At 41.0% G+C, this 20138-nt stretch overlaps 1 pseudogene; it reads left to right on the forward strand.

Annotated features, from left to right (window-relative positions):
- Positions 1–1055: 1055 nt before the first annotated feature.
- The window catches only part of LOC126398154 (integrin beta-1-B-like), a 35017-nt pseudogene continuing 15934 nt past the window's right edge, over positions 1056–20138 (forward strand).

Below are 20138 nucleotides of genomic sequence, written 5' to 3' on the forward strand. Positions count from 1 at the left end.
TGATTGCAGATAGTTGCATTGAATAGTGTTTTTTTGGGTATTTATTGCATCGTTAATGTGCCTGATATTCTGGAAACCTGCCTGTGAGGTTTTGGTGACATGTGCGCACTGTCCGCCGGTCAGCCAAACTTCGGCTTACACCGGCTGCGCTCCCCCTGCGCTGACAGTAAACCTGGTTTGAGCTGGTGAGCTTTTAGCGCACCTTCGGCGAAGCCTTTTGGCACGAAACTGTCACTGCGCCAAGCTGGATCTGTCTACACCTCCCCCTGCTGCACCGCCACACCCATCTCAGCGCACCTCGGTCTGCCAAACTACCAAACTGAGCGCGCCTTGGGTTGCGCTACTCGAAACTAGCTCTGCGCAGGGTTCGCCACCCTGCGCCACCCTGCGCTGAGCCGGGAAACTAGAGCCCAGTATGTCATAAAAAGTCATAGTATGTCATGAAAAGTCACAGTATAGTAAGTCATGAAAAGTCATACTATAGTATGTCATGAAAAGTCATAGTATAGTATGTCATAAAAAGTCATAGTAAAGTATGTCAGAAAAATCACACTTTAGTATGTCAGTCAAAGTCATTAACAATGTCATAATATGTCTTAAAAAATATTCAAAAAGTCACAGCATGTGCACTTTTCCTGTGCGGCAAAAATGGCAGTCAGTTTCAAAACCCTTACCACAGAGTTTAGATTTAAAATGCTCTACAGTGGTCAATTTAGCTGTTATGTTTCTAAAAATTTCTCCTTACCCACTCGAAGAAGGTGTAGATTGAAACTGCCCCCCCACCCACCCCTCACCCCTGCAATGTTAAATAGATGATTACGGCCCTGCTCCATACAGTTGAATCATTCGAGGTAAGTGCCCCTTATTATTTCTATTGTATAAACCAAGCACCCAGTAGATCAAATATCGGGGGCTATTGTGAGCTGTTCTGTGTAGAGATTATTTTCCTTAAACAGCAATTACAGCTGCACTCCACCTTAATGATTTGAGAGGAAAGAATGGTTCACATTTTCAGTCAGTAAATTGCTTTCCTTCTTCTTTTTTTTTTTTTCCAGATGAGCCTGCTATTTGCCGCTGTCCTGTTATTGTGCTGCAGATACAGCGCCACAGGAACACGAGGTGGGTCAATACTTTTCTCATTGAGGATGCAATAAAAGTAAACCGTCTCATTATTCTTCCTACTCAGAAATTCTCATTTAGATTGTAGCCTGGATCCCGCTAGTTGTTTGCCACTTAAATTTTGCACTTGTCATCTCCTCGGGGCTGAGTGGCTCTACTTTCAATGTAGATTCGGACGTGATGGGACAGCAGGTGGACGAGTATTCTCCTCTGCGAGGCAGTGTCGTGTTGATCAAACGAAACAGGTTGGATTTGAATGATACGTCAAAGGATAGTTGGACATTTTGGGCTTCATTTGGCTTTCTTTTCGACAGTTAGGTGAGGAGCTCAACATGCCTGTCCGTTAAATCTGAAGCTACAGCCCGCAGGGGGTTAGCTTGGTTTCACAGAAAGACTGGAAACAGGCGGAAAACAACAAAGTGCCTGCCAACACAGCTAAAGCTCACTAACACATACATATCTCATTTGTTCTATCCGCACAAGTGTGTAAAAATGTGTGATTTTACAGGAGGTTATGTGCCAAATTATTTCTTGCCGGAGAGCAGTCGCTTCCTGAAGTCTCCACTGGTTGCCTGGCAACCTCAGGGTGAAGACAAGACTCTAGGAAGTCACTGCTCCCGGCCAAGAAACAGTCTGGAACATAATGTGTTCTGGCAAGGCACTGAGCCCCCACCTACTTAGTTATCACAAGTCTGAGTGAAAATATGAATAGGAATTTCCATGATGACTCAAAATCCCTTTGTGGCCTGAAAATGGACTAAAAGAATCTCCAATGGTTGTATTTCTTTAAATTCTGTGCCCAGTGCATGTGAGTTTGGTGGTATAGATGTGTCAAGATGTCCAGCATGGCTGGTTGGCCTCCAGACTGCCAGCAGGAGGATACAGATCACAGGCTGCCTTCAAATGGAATTTTTAAGGTTGTATTTCTGATATGGAAATTCAAGTACAAGATACATGGTTTTCAAGGTGTAAACAGTAAGGACACTGTTACTAAGCACCTGACATCAGAAATAGACATTGCTGACTGATAATTGTATTGTTAAGAAACAAAAAATGAGAGGAAAAGAAAAACTAAAGTAACTTTGCTCCCAAAGTGAACTCTGTCATACCAAACAAGAATATGAAAAGCAAACTTCACCTTCACAAATATGATACAGTACATTTATGTGGAGGAAAAGTCTAACTTTCTGGTGGTTTCTGTTCCACCTCCAGACCATTCAGCTCACGGATGCCAAAGTCAGGGGGTCAGGAGCTGTGGAGAGTGTCTAGCAGCAGGGCCACACTGTGCTTGGTGTGCTGAAGAGGTGAGTGGCCTCGGAAACACACTCTGCCTTCTTCTTCGAAGGGAGCACTGTTAACACAACCCTTTGTTCCATCTGGGAATACTAAGACGCTTCTCAGTGCTCAGGTCTTTTGTCAGAATGATTCTTATTGGGAAATGCTATATATTGTTTGTGTATTTATTCTGTATACGTCTTTCAGAGGAGTAATACAGCAGCAAGTAAAAGCATCCTGAGCAGAGAATGAAGTCATGCTCCCTCTTTGTGTGTTGTAATTTGAGCATCTCTGTTCTTTGTTGTGGTGGATAGTCCGGCAGCGGGTGCATTTTAGTGCATGTGAGTCCCTGTTTGTGAATTCTACTGGCTAGCTAATCACCATCGCTCAGCATTGCGCTCATACAGCACTTACCGCTGATAACCCTGTCCCGACCCACAACGTTGTCACAGAAGCGTAGCACCCACCCTATGCTTCCACCCTCAGTTAACACCATAAGCTCCGTCAGCACTGTTACCACTGTCAAGGCTGTTCGAGCTGTTAGCACCGTTAGCTGCTAGCTGCAGGCTGCTGATTCAGTCACCTCCATGTTGAGAACTGTGTGCAGACAATCTGAATCAGACTCTGACTCATAAGCCCCTTTTACACTGCCAGATTTTCCGCGAATGTTGGGCCATTTTGCCAGCAAGCTGCAAGCGTTTAGACACACAGAGCCGAATTGGCAAGTTTATCCGGGGTGCCAAATTTTCCGCCTCGTAGAGTAGACATATTGGCGGAACCCTTTCAGTTTAAAAAGACAGAGGCGGCCTTCCACAATGGGAGGGGCTGTTGAAGACTTGTGGGAGGAGATGTTGATGACGCCGCACGTGCGAGCCACTGGCGGTGGATAAACAGGAAACAGCTGATAGCAGGAATTAGCGAGCAGCTAGTAGCAAGAGGGAAACGCCTGTCAGACACTGATAAGATGAGCAACTGGGGAGACAAAGAATTGCGCACCCTCCTTGCCCTCATAAACGAAGAGGCCATTAACCATCAAGTGACGGGGACGGTGAAGAACGGGCTGATTTACGAGAGAATCGCCAAAGGACTGACCAGCCGCGGCTTCCCTCCCACGTCACTGTTTACGTCACACGCTGAGCTACAAATTTTGTTACTTGCTCACGCCTCCCATTGCCCCGAAAAAGGCGCATTCTGTATGAACACAAGTAGGTAGGCGGCATTTTGCCGCACTCCCCGATTTTGTTTTTATACTGCCAATGCAGTAAGACTGATTGGGCTTTCCTGCAAATTTGCGCAATTCCTGTTTAAAAAGGGCTATAGATATGCACTGAATGCTGCATACAGCTCCTTTAGCAAGCCAATCGCCAGAAAAAAATGTTGGCATTTTACATTTCTACAAACCACAGATATGTTACATTTATGTGTTATTATGTAGCTGATTCGATGAGTGTGTGTGTGGGTTTAGGCACAAAAAACACTTGATTATGGTTAGGAGAAGATCATGTATTGGTCTAAAATACCTGATCTGGGGGACACACTTCCAGAGGGAAAAACAGCAATGTGTCGTTTAAAAATAAAACACTTTTCGTGCCCAAAACACTGTGGAAACACAGTGATGGGTCGCTATAAAACACCTAAATTTGGTGCCTAAAAAGCTGCTAAAAGACAGCCATGACTAACTATATCAAAACCGGTTTGGTTTTTTGTTGGTTTTGAACAGTGGTCTGCAGTAGTGGCAGGCATCTCACCTAGGTGACACACCATCCACCATCCCATCCACCTCCAAGTGACAAAGTCAGCTCACATATTTGTTTCCTTTCGGAACGTTAATAAGAAACATATGAAAAGTCCAAAATGTAATGTATTTGTGGTTTGCAGAAATGTACAATACCACTATTTTCTCCTGGCGACTGGGCTGCCTTTAAAGGCCAAATCACTAGTTTATCATTCCATATAAATTACATTACAGTTGTAGAATTTGACCTTCAGACAGTCAGTATTTTAGTGAGTGTGGAAAGAGTGTGTGTTACATCCACTGACTTTCACTGGCCTCTGTCTTTTAGAAGAGAGCTGTCTCTTTGGGTCTTTCCCAAACCACCCCCTTAACTACCCTCTTCCTATCCACTTCCACTCTGTTTCACCATTTACACTGAGAGTGTGCCACATTAAGTGCCGTCTCAAACCAATTGGTGTGGAGTGGAAGTGGGTCATTAAACCCTCATACAGCGACCCTGCACCAATGCTGACTTACTGACCATGTGCAACGCAGAATTGTGGTCATCATGGAAGAAGCTCCGTACAAATAAAGTTCCACACGACTGCCCATAGGAATGTAAACTGTTTAAACTAAAATAGACATTTAATATTGTCATACAGATGTTAACAACTTGAATGCTACATTGTATTTAGGATCAATATACACCTCTCTAGTCTCTATAAAACGGTAGTCGTGTTTATTTTGTAACAGGAACTGTAACAAAAATGAGCAGCTGATAAACATCAGAGTGAAAAACGAGAAGCTGTTTACAAAAGTAAAAGACAAGAAATGTCACCAATAAATCTCAGGGATATGTTTTATTCCCCTTTATGTATTAGTTATGTATGTGCTTATTTGTTTACATATTTATTGATTCTTTTATTGATTTTAATGGTGAATCGATGACATAAGCTACCAAAATTCCGGTAATTTTACTTTTCTCCCTAGTAACCAAGTATGACAACAGCTCCTTTCCAAGCTATAAGTGTGTCCCAAAGCTTGCCACTGTGTTTACACCCTACACCTCGATGTAGGGTGCTTCATTCAGCTGTGAATGTGACTACAAACGGAGTAACACTCTGAGACGGAGTGGGAGTGAGCAGGGTTTTTGGAGTAGTATTGGAAATACCTTCTGTGTTCTAAATCTGACACACCCCTTTTCTGAGTTCCTGATCACCCACACCTCTGCCCGTTTAATCACACCTGACCTGCATTCAGTCGTCAGTGGAGCAGTATATAAACTCCAAGACCACTGTTCATTGCTTTTGGCCACAGAGCTGTTTGTTGGGCTGTTGCTGCTGTTTGTTTCTGGTAAAACTCTGATTTGGAGATACTAGTGCTACAGCTCTGTTTAATCTGTCTGAAGCCTTTGTCTATGCTGACTAGAGAAGCCCAGTAGGGGTTCTCTACCTTTTTATTTTTGCTTCACTTTTCTCCTGTTTTGTGGCTACTCAGGGAGCTTATTAGGCTATTGTCTTTTTGTTTGTTTCCACAGGTAAAGTGCATTTTTATTTCCCAGTTAGTGTTGAGTTTTGTTTATTTGCCTTAGAGACCCTGATGCCTTACTTGCTTCCATTTCTGCTTTTGTTAGTTGGTTAATTTCGTTTGTTTTTTACATTTTACAAAGTTTTTCAGAAGCCTCACTTGTCAATTTGTTTCAGGTTTTACACCCTGTGTTCCCCTACACAAATATTATTATTATTATTATTATTATTATTATTATTATTAGGTTTAAACTGCTCTGGCCTGCCTACTGTTGCTGCTTCCTCTGCAAGCCGCTTTGCAACCTGCCTCCACCCCAGCTCCTCCTTTTGATGTTGTGTCTGACTTATCAATGTCATTTCTGTTTGTCATACCCCAGCTCCTCCTTTTGATGTTGTGTCTGACTTATCAATGTCATTTCTGTTTGTCATTTTTTTGTGAACAACTTTTTATTGTTTTTAAATGTAAACAAGTACAGTAGTCAGACAACATTACAGGTACATTGCAATCAAACATATAGAAAAAGAAAGAAGAAGAAGAAAAAAAAACGAAAGAAAAGAAACCTAGTGGAGATGTTAAACGTTTCATGAGAAAGTTTCCTCTTGGAGTGAGGTAAGTCCTGTGGATATAATTGAAATGGATCTGTTGATGATCTGGGTTTTTAGAGGCATAGACAATCGAGGACCAAATCTTTTTCCAGTCCAGTGAATCACCTCCAATGTAGTGCTCCAGTTCACTAGACCATTCATGCAAAATAGGGAGGGTTTTACAAGAGGCATCCCGGATAAGTGAATATATTCGGGAGACCAAACCTCTTTTTCATCCTCTATTGTACAGAATGGAGTGCAAAGGGTGGGTAGTAATAGGAGAACTCCATGGCACTCCATATGCTTTCATAGATGATCGCAGTTGAAAGTACAGAAATAAAGATGTTCCAGGCAACTGGTAAGACAGTCTCAAATCATTAAAGTCACGAAGCCCATTCTCGTTATATACATCAGCTAAAACTTGGATACCCCTAGAACTCCAGTCCGGGGGTGAGAATGGGACCCCCCCCCCCCCCCCAGATTTCTGTTTGTCATTGATGCTTCTCTGTTCTGTTCCCAGGGGTCTTTGCTGCTGCTCTCCCTGCCTTAGGCTTTCCATGAAGGCACATGGAAGGGCAGGGAGGTTTGCTCTCTCTGCCTCAGGCTTTCCTCTTTGCACGTGGAAGGGCAGAGACATGTGCTCTCTCCACCTTAGGCTTTCCTCTTTGCATGTGGAAGAGGCTTTCTGTAGCCTGAGTGTCAGACTGAAGCTCCCAGAACCTTCAGTCTGACATGGCTTCCATTGAAGGCGATTTACAAGGGGGAGGGAATTTGATTTTTACCTAACCAATCAGTAGAGATCAACGACTCACCCAGAATCTGACGTCATTAGTATCCATGCCTCGGGGGTGCCGAAAACAAGCGAGCATTGCCCGTTTAAAATGTCTCCGTCGTCGTGCACACCCAGCTGCATCGCCGTTAAATCCAGTTTAGCAGCTTCCTTAATTTGGTCCTCCATTAACGCGAGTAGTGGCGAAATACCTCGATAGCATCGTTAATGTAGTCTGTAGGATCTGTAGCGGTCGCCATTGTTGCTATCCTCACCAGTTACCCACCGGCGTACAGCTTGACATCAGCGTGGCGCTGATTGGCTAATCGCTAGACCCCCGGCGTTCATTGGTCCGTCCATCGTTTGGACGAGATAAATCGCAAATTCATTGAAGTATGCCAGACCAGTAATGCAAGCCTACTCAGTTGAGTGGGCGGGGTCTATGGTCTGGAACCAGGCTAGGCTTTCTGCGTAGGCCCAAGGAAAAGCAGAGAGGCCCCAGATCAGAGCCATACTGCCAAATATAATACTGCAAATAGAAATAAAGTTTTCTTTGACTAAAGTGGTCCTGACTGAAATAAAATTGTGGGGAAAAACAAGATTTTCTGAGTACTATAAAAAGGCAGTTGTAATGTTTCAAAACTGCGGAAATCTAGTTTTAAAACCTAGAAAAACACATTACTTATGTGCTAGCAACATATGTCAAATGCCATATGGTCAAAATGATTTACATTACATTTGACACATGTTCTGTTGTTGTTAACATGTTGTGTTGACCAGTCATATTTGCTTGCTGAATTTTGTCCCAACATAAATACCATAAAAGCAAGTGTTGAAGTAAACCATCATAAATGTGTTAAATGTTTGTGTAATTTTTCATTAAATTAATTTGCACATTAAAAGATGCAGCCATGTTATGAGAGACAGAACATACACACACGCTGTTTTTCATTATCACATTCACACCTTCTCAATCAGTGATATTTCTTTATGCAAATGACTGTTGAGCTCTGTAGTTGAATACATGTTGTGTCAGTTAGTCTTTTAAGTAGCTGTCTTAGTGTGATGTTTCTGTGGGTGAATGTTTATATAAAGGGTTGAAGTCAACCTAAACCTGTGTCAAGAACTTTCTAGAAGTGGGCCAGCACGTATGGGAGCACTGTGACACAGCCAGGGCACTGCAGAGGAGGGGCTGTCCTTTTGATCGCTTGGAGTACCCCAGAGGTTCCACTGTTTTTCTAAAGGACTGAAAAATCACCTTCCACCCTTAAGAACAAAGACACCAACAGCGGCACAGACTGGTCACGCAACTCCAGGCTCAGACTGTGCAACTGCACCTCAGGCCAGGTGGGGTATCTTATCATCAATGCTGGTTAAAAAAAAAACATGTTTTTTGTTCTCGTATAGATTAGAACACATTTCTCCTGTTTTCCAGATGGTAGTAAATATCTTCCACATTGTTTCATTAAGGTGACGGAGGTCTGGTGACATTCAAACACACACAAGTCCAGACACAGAGGCTGTGATGTCTCAGGAATTCCAAAGTCTTGTAATCGCAGTTGTGATGTGCTTTGCTCCAGACCTCAGTGAAGTGAACTGTTCTTTCAGGGAACAAAAAAAAAAACAGCAGAGAGTTTTTGGCAGTGGCACAGAAGGCAAAGGTCCTGTTTGCAAACAGAAGCAGTGGCCTTTGTGGGAAGCGTGGTACTCCTGGTATAGATAGAAGGTGCACAGCAGCTTAAACAAGCTGTTATTTGTTTTGCTGTGTGATTTCAAAATGATACATGTAGCATACTCATGGGGAAGTATGTAGTTTGGGATTTCAATCTTACTTGTAAAAACCATAATGTAGGACCATAGGTAGAAATACTATGGTCATGAATTCCAAATACCCCAGAAGCCCCCAAAGAAACAAGCTACCACAAAACAAATTCCTAAAAGGGAACTTTGCTTCCCTTAAAAAATTTAATTGTGAAAAAAAAAAAATATTGAAAGGGAAACGTTACCAATTTTCAACAAGCTCTGTGTCATTGTGTGTGCAGGTGAGTGGTGTTTGGAGCACCCAGAACTCCCTGCTCATTTGCCGGCGGAAGTCTACGGACTTTGATGACACTTTTACTTTGATGACACTTTTACCGTCACCCAGTGGAAATTTGCCAGGTGAACTCCAGGTGCTCATTTGTTTTAAATTTCAAGCAGCGTGTGATTCGGTGACTGTGAGAAAATACATGAAAAGCTGTTAAAATGAGTGAATTGAATTAATTTCTCTGATCAGACATGACAACTTCAGCAGGAGAGTTTGGGAGCTTCTTTTTAGACAATTATCTTGGACACGAGGGACTTACAAGTTTTATAGCTAGCTACTGACAAAGCACCAGACAAGTGGACTTTATGTTATAATACTGCCTAGCGGACGTGAGTTGCTTCACCAAATGGACAACTGGATGTCTGACACCATTCAAAAGAAATATTCGATATTTTGGCATATGCAGTCCAGAGAGAAAATGTGTCTCTGCCAGTTGTTTGGTCTGATGAAAGTATGCCTGGAACAGTGGTCCTCAGCTGGCATCCATCTCGTCTTAGTGCATGTACATACATAGTCATGTGCACACATAACTGCACAGCACCCCCTGGCTAAAATGTGTTTCCATGCGCATAGCTGTAGAATGACCACATTTCATTTACTTCCTTATAAACCTGTACTATGTGATGGATCTGTCATTCTCCATGGAGGGCGACGTGGCCAATGTCAAGAAGCTGGGAGCTGAAGAAATGAAGAATACTACTAGTGACTTGCAGAATGGGTCTGTCTGCCTCAATTTCCATTTCCTTCTCACCTGAAATGTAGGCTAACATAATTTTTTTCTCTTTTTATACCTCCATACTCCTTTATATGGTATACCCTTTTGTCACATTCACAGAGTTACACACCTGGGAGCTGCCCGGTACAATCATAATCTTACTACCGGCCACTGAGCAGCACTGCTAGTAGCGATTGGGGATTAAGCGCTTTGCTCAAGGACAACTGGTAGCTTTGGAGAGAATGGAGAGTATTAGTTATTCACTTTCCACCCTTCAGTCTCAAAATTACTTCTCAAAACTTTGTACTACTTCTTACTCCCCTCCATTCATTCCCACTCCAAAAGGCTTTGGGGCATTTGTGGATAAGACGGCGATGCAATACATCAGTACTGCAGGGACATGCTCAGGAAACACTGTAAGACGACTAAGCCCTGCCCCTGCATCCCTCTTTTGACCTAGCACCACATCTTGAGCCTTACACCTACAGAAGCCTCTTCACAGAGCTTGTAGGGGAGCAGCAGATCTCTAGTAACCTGGGTTTACCAGAGGGGGGGCTGAATGTCCCGATGCACGCAGCCGTCTGTGTGGAAGCCCAGCAGGGAGCAGGACTGCAATACAGAGATTGTTGTTTTGGTTTGGGTGGGCGTTATGTGGAGGAAGTGAAAAGACTGCAGACAATAGATGTGAGGGGTGTTTTAGAATACTAAGCTTCCTCCGGGAAACCACACCAGTCAGTTTTGGGTGGATTTTAAACTCATTATTGAGTTTTCCAATTTGAAAATTTGACTTCAATAATTTCATAATGACAGGTTTTAGATTTCAGCCCTACAGAGCGTGAATGCATAAAGTATTACTCATCCGTAGTCATTTGATTTCATGCAAAAGCAGAAAGGTAATTCTATTCCCAAAGCCTGTCAGAAACACTTATATCAGTCACAGTGCTCTATTTGCTGCCAATTGGCTGTTCATTGACTGTTTGATGTTCCTCCCTTGCAGGAGCAGATCAGCTGGAGGAATGTGGCTCATCTGCTGGTGTTTTCTTCAGACGCTGGCTTCAGCTTTGCTGGAGACAGTAAATTGGGCAACATCTTAGATCCCAATGATAGAAAGTGTCACTTGCATAAAAATGTGTGCACCACAGGAAATTCACAGATATTATATTAAGCTTAGATAGTTTTTGAAAGATCTTATATATATATATATATATATATATATATATATATATATATATATATATATATTTATATTAACGCAGAATTATCTCTGGGCAAAGTGAGTGGAGTCATATGGTACTGACAAACCTACAGAAAATTATCACCAAGCCCTGCAGCTCTACAGAACTTTTCTACCTTTTCACCCTCATTTGTATGCCTCTGTGTTGTCGATAGTCGTGGTCAGAGGCATGATGTTTTTGGGTTGTCCATCCGTCCTGATGTCCATCCATATGTACCCACATACATTTGTCCATATGCGATATCTCAAGACCGCCTCAAGGGAAATTCTTCAAATTTGGCACAAATGTCTACTTGGACTCAATGACGAACTCATTACTTTTTGGTTGTCATAGGTCAAAGATCAAGGTCACTGTGACTTCATCCTTCTCATTCTCATAGGCAAAAAACCTCAAGAATGCCTCGAGGGATTTTTTTATTTATTTATTTTTCAAATTTGGCACAAACGTTCACTTGAACTCAAGGATGAATTGATAAGATTTTGGTGGTCAAGGGTCAAAAGTAAAGTGCACGTGACCTTGCATCCATCTCGTTCTGGGGAACGCAATATCTAAAAAAACACCTTGAGGGAATTTCTTGAAATTTGGCGCGAACATCCAATTTGAGTCAAGAAAGAACTGATTAGATCTTGGTGGTCAAAGGTCAGTGTGACTACATAAAACACATTTTCAGCCATAACTCAAGAATTTATGACAATTATGACAAAAAATTCCCACAAATGTCTAAGGATATACTGATGTAGCGATTAAATTCAAGTCCAAGGTCAACTTGATTATGACATCATCATTCAATGTCATATCTCAGGAACAGGCGGGGAGACATTTGGTCAGACACTGAATTGGTGACACTAATCTGGAAATTGTGTTGATTGTATAGATCTTCTGTCCTGCCAGGGGGGAAGACACTACCAAGCAATACCTAAATAATACTTTTTTTCCCTAGATACCTCACTTTGAGGAATGTAAAACAGATTTTTCTAGAAACCCTTGAAAAAAACAATCACCTGAACAAGTGCCACTATATTATTGTCTTGTAAACTATTGTAATGTGGTATTTATTTATTTAACAAAACTATGCCAGCTAGGCTAATGTCATCCATTATCATGATAATAAAATAAGGTATTCGATTTGTTAGGAAGAACGTTATTCATACTAATATATATTTCAACAAGATACACTAACTCCTGAAAACCTGAATGACCTGTGTGTTGACCATAAAAACTTAATTAGTGATCACTATGTCTTGTTTTGAATACAAACTGTCTTAAATGTAAAAAAACAGAGGCATTTGAAAATGTGTATAAAGATTATCTTTGTTATAATATAATTTCATATCTATCAATGTTATGTTCTTTCCCTGGCATTTCCAGGGTTTACTCATTTTTATTCCCTCTGCACTCATCTTAAAATAGGTTTATATCTTTTTTTGTTTTTGCCCTCTAACTTCACTGCAGCACAAAAATATATTGAGGCTGACCTTCAGGGTTTCAGAAAGGAAGTGCACTGCAGAAAGAGAGACGCTGAGACAAAGAGAACAGGAGGAACGACAAAGGAACAACTTCAGATGAAAAATAATTTAATTTCCACGAGTCTGATCTGACCTGAGGTGATTATTTTAAGATTGTAGGAGTATTTCACTCACTGTTCTAATTTGTAAGACATGTTGTGATATTATATTTCACTTTATATATTTGATCTTGAAGTGTAGTTTCATAAGGCACACTTAAATCATTGTGTCAGAAACATTATGTGAATTTAACTTGATCATATAGTCTTACCTTTTGGAAATGTTTATGAGTTAACTATTTTTCTATGGAAGAAAAAGTTTTCTTGAACTTTATTTACATTTTGAGAACAATACAAATGTTGTTTCCAAAACAATGTCTGGTTGACTTGTGTTTTGTCTCAGTATAACAAAATCAATTAAAATCAAATCCCAGGCATCCTCTTAGGTGATGAGTAAATCAGTATTGATTCAATTTGGTTTCAGTGTCAGGCATCAGTGTAGATTCAGTACTTCTGGCTGACAATATTTCAATCTTGATTCAATCAGATTTTACTATCTGGGCTGCCAGGCGCCAAACAGACAAACAAAGTTAGCAACTAGCTTAAAGGGATAGTTTGGATTTTTTTAAAGTGGGACTGTATGAGTAGCCTGGTGAAACCATCCTGATCTCGCAAGCTCATATTCGATTTTTGTCTGTCTGGCCATGCAATCATTAAGGCGCATTCTGGCATCAGTTAAAGCTTACTGGGCCAATCACAACCGTTTATTACTTTGGGCTGGGCACATCATCAGAATAGGAGGGACAAGAACGGAGTGAATGCATTTCATAAACAACCAACATGGCTACTGATTTTGAATATATTTTAGGGTGGTCTTGGTCCCGTTACAAACAAACTCTGTGGTTCATTTGTGGGGAACGTGTTCTGACCTTGATCCCAACCAACTGCAGTCACATTACACATTGTTTGGGTTAAACAACATGAGCATGTTAGAGCCCCAGAGGATTATTAATGTGCACCTCCTCCTGTACTGCCTTAATATGCACATTCAGCACATCCAATACATCAAAACATTGTTTTCTAGTTGGAGTCGCGCCTCGTTTTCAAACTGTATGGTTTGCCTAAAATGAAAATATGAGCAATATAATACACGATGACCAGTGCTAAGATCAACCTGTGTAGTTGTCCCTCCATTGTGACATTAGAAAGTGTCACCTTTATCTTGCAAGTGTACTATTCTTCAACTTTTTGTTTACTTCCTGGATTTTTCCCACATGGAAATTCTGATCAGTCAAGAACACCTTTCTCACGCAAGGCATTTTATCTGGTCCGCTTGCAAAATTTTGCCTGCTTGATATTGCTGCTGTAAGAACACAAACCAACTCTAGGCAATTACGCAACTTTGAAACGAAATTAGTCCCTGATTCGGACCAAAGCAAGCGAACTCTAGGTCTGAAAGCACCCTTAGCCACCTAATAAAAGTCCCACCTAAAAGAATCAATAAAGGTGTAACTGCAACACTTAATCACTTACATATAGACTATTATACTAATCGCCAACTAATTTGATAATCGATCAATAGGTTTGAGTAAAACATTTTAAAAAGTAAAAATTCTGATTCTAGCCTCTTATATGTGAATATATTCTATAATTTTTTTGTTTGTTTGTTTTTTTACCACTGTATGACAGTAAATGCTATATGAAGGATATGTTTGTGTTGAGTACATTAATATATCTGATGACGTCATCTTAGGCTTTTAGAAATACAGATCAACATTTTTCATCATTTTCTTACATTTTTAGGCCATATAACTAAGTAGTTAATCAAAAGAGTTATCAACAGAATAATCAACAATGAAAATAATTCCAGCCCTGTACACACCAATCACAGAAATAAAAGTCTTTTGTTTATCCACCAACCTGATGCTATATGTTACATTATATAAAAAATATTTTCACCTTGCCATCAGACAGCACCTGTCCTTGGACACTACATTTTCTCAACTGCAGAGCTTCTGTATACACAAAAGCGCCATTGTGTCACACAGCTGTTTGGGTCAGACAGTAGTTCATGGACGAGACAACAAATACAAGAAAATAAAAATAAAAATGGAAATGATGACAGGGACAATGACATGCTGTTCACTGTGGAGACAAGAGGATACCTTTATAAACCGGAGTATACAAAAGAAGAACTTTTGCAGAGGGAGACTGAACAGCCAAAAGAGAGATATGATATTGATTTATTAAGTGGCCGAAATACCTTTTGCTGCTAACCTCCATCCACAGCAGTACATAGCTTAGCTTCCATGGCAGTACTCCTGTCTGCTTCTCCAAAGTGGTAGCAGGCCGACTGACATCTACTGTAGGCAAAACACTGACTATGGCTTGGTCACTCATACAACCCTACTTCAAAAAATCCTAAATATCCCTTTAAAAAGAACTTGAGCATCTAACTTGAGAACCTGAGTCCAAACAACAGCTAAGAGCAGAGTAATCAGACTTCCATTCATTCAGTGGACATAAACAGGATTTTAATGGGATAATAATAATGCTGCTCAGGGCTGTTGTCTATTTGTTTTCAAGTTCCTCTCCTTTATGGAAAAATTATTGATGTAGCTTTGTGATATCTCATGCTAATACTCAGTGTTGGGCAAGCTACTTGGAAAGTGTAGTGAGCTAAGCTACTAGTTACTCTAATATTAAATGAAGCTTCACTATATCAAAGCTATCACCCTCAGAAATGTAGCAAGCTAAGCTACAGCAAAATGAAAGTAACTAGTGCAACTACATCCAAGCTTTTTACTAAACTGAACCAACTTCATGCCAAGTCAGTGTTATCTTACTGATCAGTAAAACTGTCAGTCAAACAGATAGGCAGGTAAAAAAGTTAAGTTCAATTGTTTATTGAACAGTGAGCTGCACTAACTCCCAACACGACTCAAATCACAACAGCAAGAATGAAGACCTGCTTCAAACAGTCACAACATGGTCAAAAACGTACATGCGTGTATGTATGTGTATGTACACTGCAAAAACTCAAAGTCTTACCAAGAATATTTATTTCTAGTCAAAACAAATCTCATTACAATTGAAATAACCCTAAAAAGTAACTTGTTTTTAGACAATTTTCACTTGAAATAAGCAGAAAAAAATCTGTCAATGGAGCAAGTTTTTTTTCTTATTGCAAGCAACAACAACAAAAAAAACCTGCTCCATGGGCAGATTTTTCATACTTATTTCAAGTGAAAATTTGCTTGAAACAAGTATTTTTTTAAGTGTAAAGAGATTTGTTTTGACAAGAAATGAGGCTAGTAAACACATTTTAGTAAACATATTTTATAGTGAGCAACATACACATGTCCCCTACAAATTCCAATCGTGTTTACATAGTTTGAATGAACGAGACGAACGCAAAGGAAACGGAGACTGCGCATTGATCCTTTTGCCTCTGTCTGCAGGAACGAATATAAATCCCATTCATGATGGGGTCAAATGGATTATGTGCATAATTAACCACAAAACAAGCAAATACTTCATCTTAATGACATATAACACTCATTATGCTTCAGCTGAATCCTCTAAGCAAATGACCATGTTGAATTGAAATTAGTTTATCACGTTAAGTGTCCGAAATTGTATGAAATTGCTCCAATGCGTTAAACCAATCTTTGCGCATAATCACACAGCCTGATATGCCCTGGCAAACAGAGTGGGACTGCTGTACAGACCGTTGGTCTTTCTTACCCTAACCCTGGTTATTTTCTGAAAGCACAGAGCAAAGAAATGTCTTTTTTCTCCCCCGGTCTGCTGTCAGCAGCAGCGGCGGCTGCAGCGGGGATTTCAGCACCACGGACGGCGCGCGTAAAAAGACTTGACAAGCGTCTCCTTTAAATGTGTTTGCTGCTAGAGAAATTATACATAATAAATGAAGACAGTGACATATTTTCAATAAAAAACAATGAGTCGAACGTTCATTTCAAGCTTTTGTAGTACAACGAATTTCAGAATTGTGCGAGAGCGGGCGGCAGTGTTTGATGCAGGAAACTCGATATGGACTTGAAAATCAATTTCGGAGTGGGGGTCGTTCGGAACGGCGGTGTTTGAGAATGGAGGGCTGTCCCCCGTCAGGTTCATGCGGAAGTGACTCTGTGTGGTAGCGGTGACAGTTTTATTTCAGTCCATAACAGAAATCCCCGCCTCGTTTGAGCTTCAGAAATGATTTTGGAAATGTAGCTTGTGTGGACGCTACCGCGCTAAGTGATCGATAAAAGAGCTTAACTACTGAGAAGTTACTTGATTCAGAAAACAGCGACGCTACCACCAAGCTACTGAGAAATGTAGTTAAACTACAAACGTCCGCTACTGTAGTGACGCTACTGCCCAACACTTCTAATACTCACGCACAAAGACCAAAGCTTTAGCTCAGCAGAACAAGCCACCACAGCTGCGCGTGTGTGTGTGTGTGTGTCTTTTCATTCTGTTTGTAGCATCCATGGGGTTGCAGTGGTCCCGAGGAGCGTACGATGTTTATCCTATAGACCAGATATTGCAGTGTGTGCTAAATTGATTCCCGTCAGCAATCCTAGCAGCGAAATAGAGTCCCAGGCTTCTGCAGACAGAAGTCAAAGACAGTGATTTAAAGGTCAGAATCAACAGCACAGTTCCCTGGGTAAAGAAGATGCTGACAGGCACACCCTGATGGGAAACAGCTGGAGTGTTTGTGGAGTAATCCAAACCCAAGCTTTCATCTCTTAATCTCACTGTGTTTCTGTATATACGGCTATAGGCGGGTGCGGGGGTGTCTGAACGTGTGCCTGCTTATCTGCTTGTGTATGCATTGTATGTCTTTGTCCCTGTGTGTTAAACATCCACATTACACTCTCACTGGGTTCATGAGGGTGTTATGTGTCCTGACCTCATTGCAGTCCAGGCAGTTGACAGGTGGAATGAATATAGATACATTATTAATCTATTTCTGTCTGGATAAATGGCCACCCAAGGCTGAAAATGGATGTGAGAGATGCGGGTGCCGCTTCTCTCTGAATGGTACTTATTTATCTATTTGGAGGAAATGGAAAGTCTGTCAGGGAGAGTGAATGAAATGAGTGATAGAAAGTGTTGTTAGATGGGAGGGAGAGGGGGAGGACAGGGATCAAGGGAAGAGGGAGAGCATGCTTAACTACTGATTACACATATATACACTTGCTAGAGTGTTATGCATTGCATTTTGCATCTGCCCCGAATTCCACTCTGTCCCTCGGTGGCTCATATCGCCGAAACAGTGAGACAGGAGAACATCCAAGTTGTCTTCGCTGTCACTGCAGACGTCACACACTTGTATGAGGCACAGCTGAGACTCTGTAGTCATTCATTATTCATCCTTTTTTTTAAGAGAGCTATGAAGAGTTGCTGTCAATATACTATATTATATGCTATAACTTTACTGTAATATACTAGTCCAGCTGAAGTAATGCTGCCATTACAGTGCTGGCCCCACGGTCGTAAACTTGCAAAATGCCATTTAAGAATTTCACTTTTAACGACTTTCATGGAGCTTTTCCCGAGAAATGTGCTGAATTCACAAGCCTCCCCTCCATGAAATCTTCATCTAATGCTCCATCTGAACCACACTCTTTGAACAGGAGCACTGTGTACGATTTAGAGGCATCTTGCGGTGAGGATCTCAGATTGCAATCAGCTAAAATTTCTCACATGTGCTAAGCTTAACCTCCCAGTTGGATCAGTGTTCATTGATCAGGAGATTTTTACAGAAAGCTAAATGATCTGCAGAGGTCTCTTCTCCAAAACACAGGACCTGGGGCCAGTTGCACAAAGCACCTTAAGTTGAAATTTTTAAGATTTCCTTGTTAAAAAAACCCCCACCAACAACGAACAAAAAAAAAAAACGGTTGCACAAGAACATTCTCAGATCTTCTCCCTAAGGTTTCCTTAAAATGGTTAAGGATTTTAAGTTTCTCCTTATTTTGGTCTTACACTTAAGGAATTGCTTAAAATTTGTTCAACCGTTGCACAAAGAACCCTAGTCACTTCAAGTAAGGAAAATACAAGATAAAGTACTTCTGACTCCATCTTAACTGCAATATGGTTGAGGTTATGGAGATAAATGAGAAAAATTAAGGCATCCCAAGAAGAGTGTTCCATGACTGGAAGAACTCCATGGACACACTTGATGAGCAGCTGATTTTGCATTTAAAATTTTACCAGAAGTCAATTTATGATCGTGAATGTCTGGAGTTGGATCACTCAACTCTCCAAAGCTGCACTCTTCCAGTCTTTTTACAATGAATAGCCCCTTTTATACTTCCTGATTTTCAGCGAATGTTGGGCCATTTTGCCGGCAAGCTGCAAGCGTTTAGACACACAGAGCCGGATTAGCGAGTTGAACCGAGGTGCCCAATTTTTTGCCTCATAGGGTAGACATATTGGCGGGAACCTTTTTGGTTTAAAAAGAACGAGGCACCTGTTGATGACTTGTGGGAGGAGCTGTTGATGACGCTGCACATGCGACCCACTGGCAGTGGATAAACAGGAAACAGCTGATAGCAGGAATGAACAGCTAGTAGCAAGAGGGAAACGCAAATCTGAGCGACACTGTAAAGATGAGCAACTGGGGAGACAAGGAATTGACCTATGGTTAAGCCCCGCCCTCAAACGCGATGAGCCAGTCACAGTGCATATAGCCATTCCCATACACTCGGACATTCTCTATCTGGACGTCCATTGTAATGCATTACAGAAAGTCAGTTTTGTTCGGTTTTATGAGCTTTTTTTGTCTAAAAATGGTCAAACGGCATGCATAGGGTACATGCAACTCTGACACAAGGTATCCTGAGAGGCTGGGCGACGGGGTGTATTTTTTACCCTTTCCTAAACCACATCTCAACTGAGGAAAGTGTCTCCTTTGGATAAAGTTGTGTGGTAATGTTAGACCACAACATCAACTCAACGTGAATAAGATTAACAAGGATGTCTACATCTGTTCTAAGGTAAGTCAACATCGTGTTTGAGGCAACATATTGTCACTTTGCTGGAAAGAAATATAAAGTAAAGTAAGTAAGTAGTATCTTTAACATCTCTAGCTAACGTTAGCTAAAGTTAGCTAATAGTGAGTAATCGCAGAGATAACAAAGGTTGGCAAACGTTATGTTGAATGATTCAATGTAAATACTAGAGCTACTAGAGAAGGTAAATAAGAACCTCAAGTGGGCCAGCATGAAGATCAAGCCTAGTAAATCTAGAAGTATCTCGATATGTAGAGGGAAGTTAAGTGATAGGAAGTTTGTCATAGATGATGAGGACATCCCAACAATTAGGGAAAAGTCAGCAAAGAGCTTAGGTAGATGTTACAATGTAGAGTTGAATGATAAGGAACAGGTGGTGAAATTTAGAAAAGATGTGGCTGAAGGAGTGGATAGAATAGATAAATCAGAACTTCCAGGAAAGTTGAAGTTGTGGTGTTTGCAATTTGGGCTATATCCTAGGTTAATGTGGCCATTGTCAATTTATGAAATTCCAATATCCGTTGTGGAGAGAATTGAAAGGTCGGTTAGCTCCTATATTAGGAAGTGGTTGGGCACTCCTAGATG

Source organism: Epinephelus moara, chromosome 11 (assembly GCF_006386435.1).
Source record: "Epinephelus moara isolate mb chromosome 11, YSFRI_EMoa_1.0, whole genome shotgun sequence".
NCBI lineage: Eukaryota > Metazoa > Chordata > Actinopteri > Perciformes > Serranidae > Epinephelus > Epinephelus moara.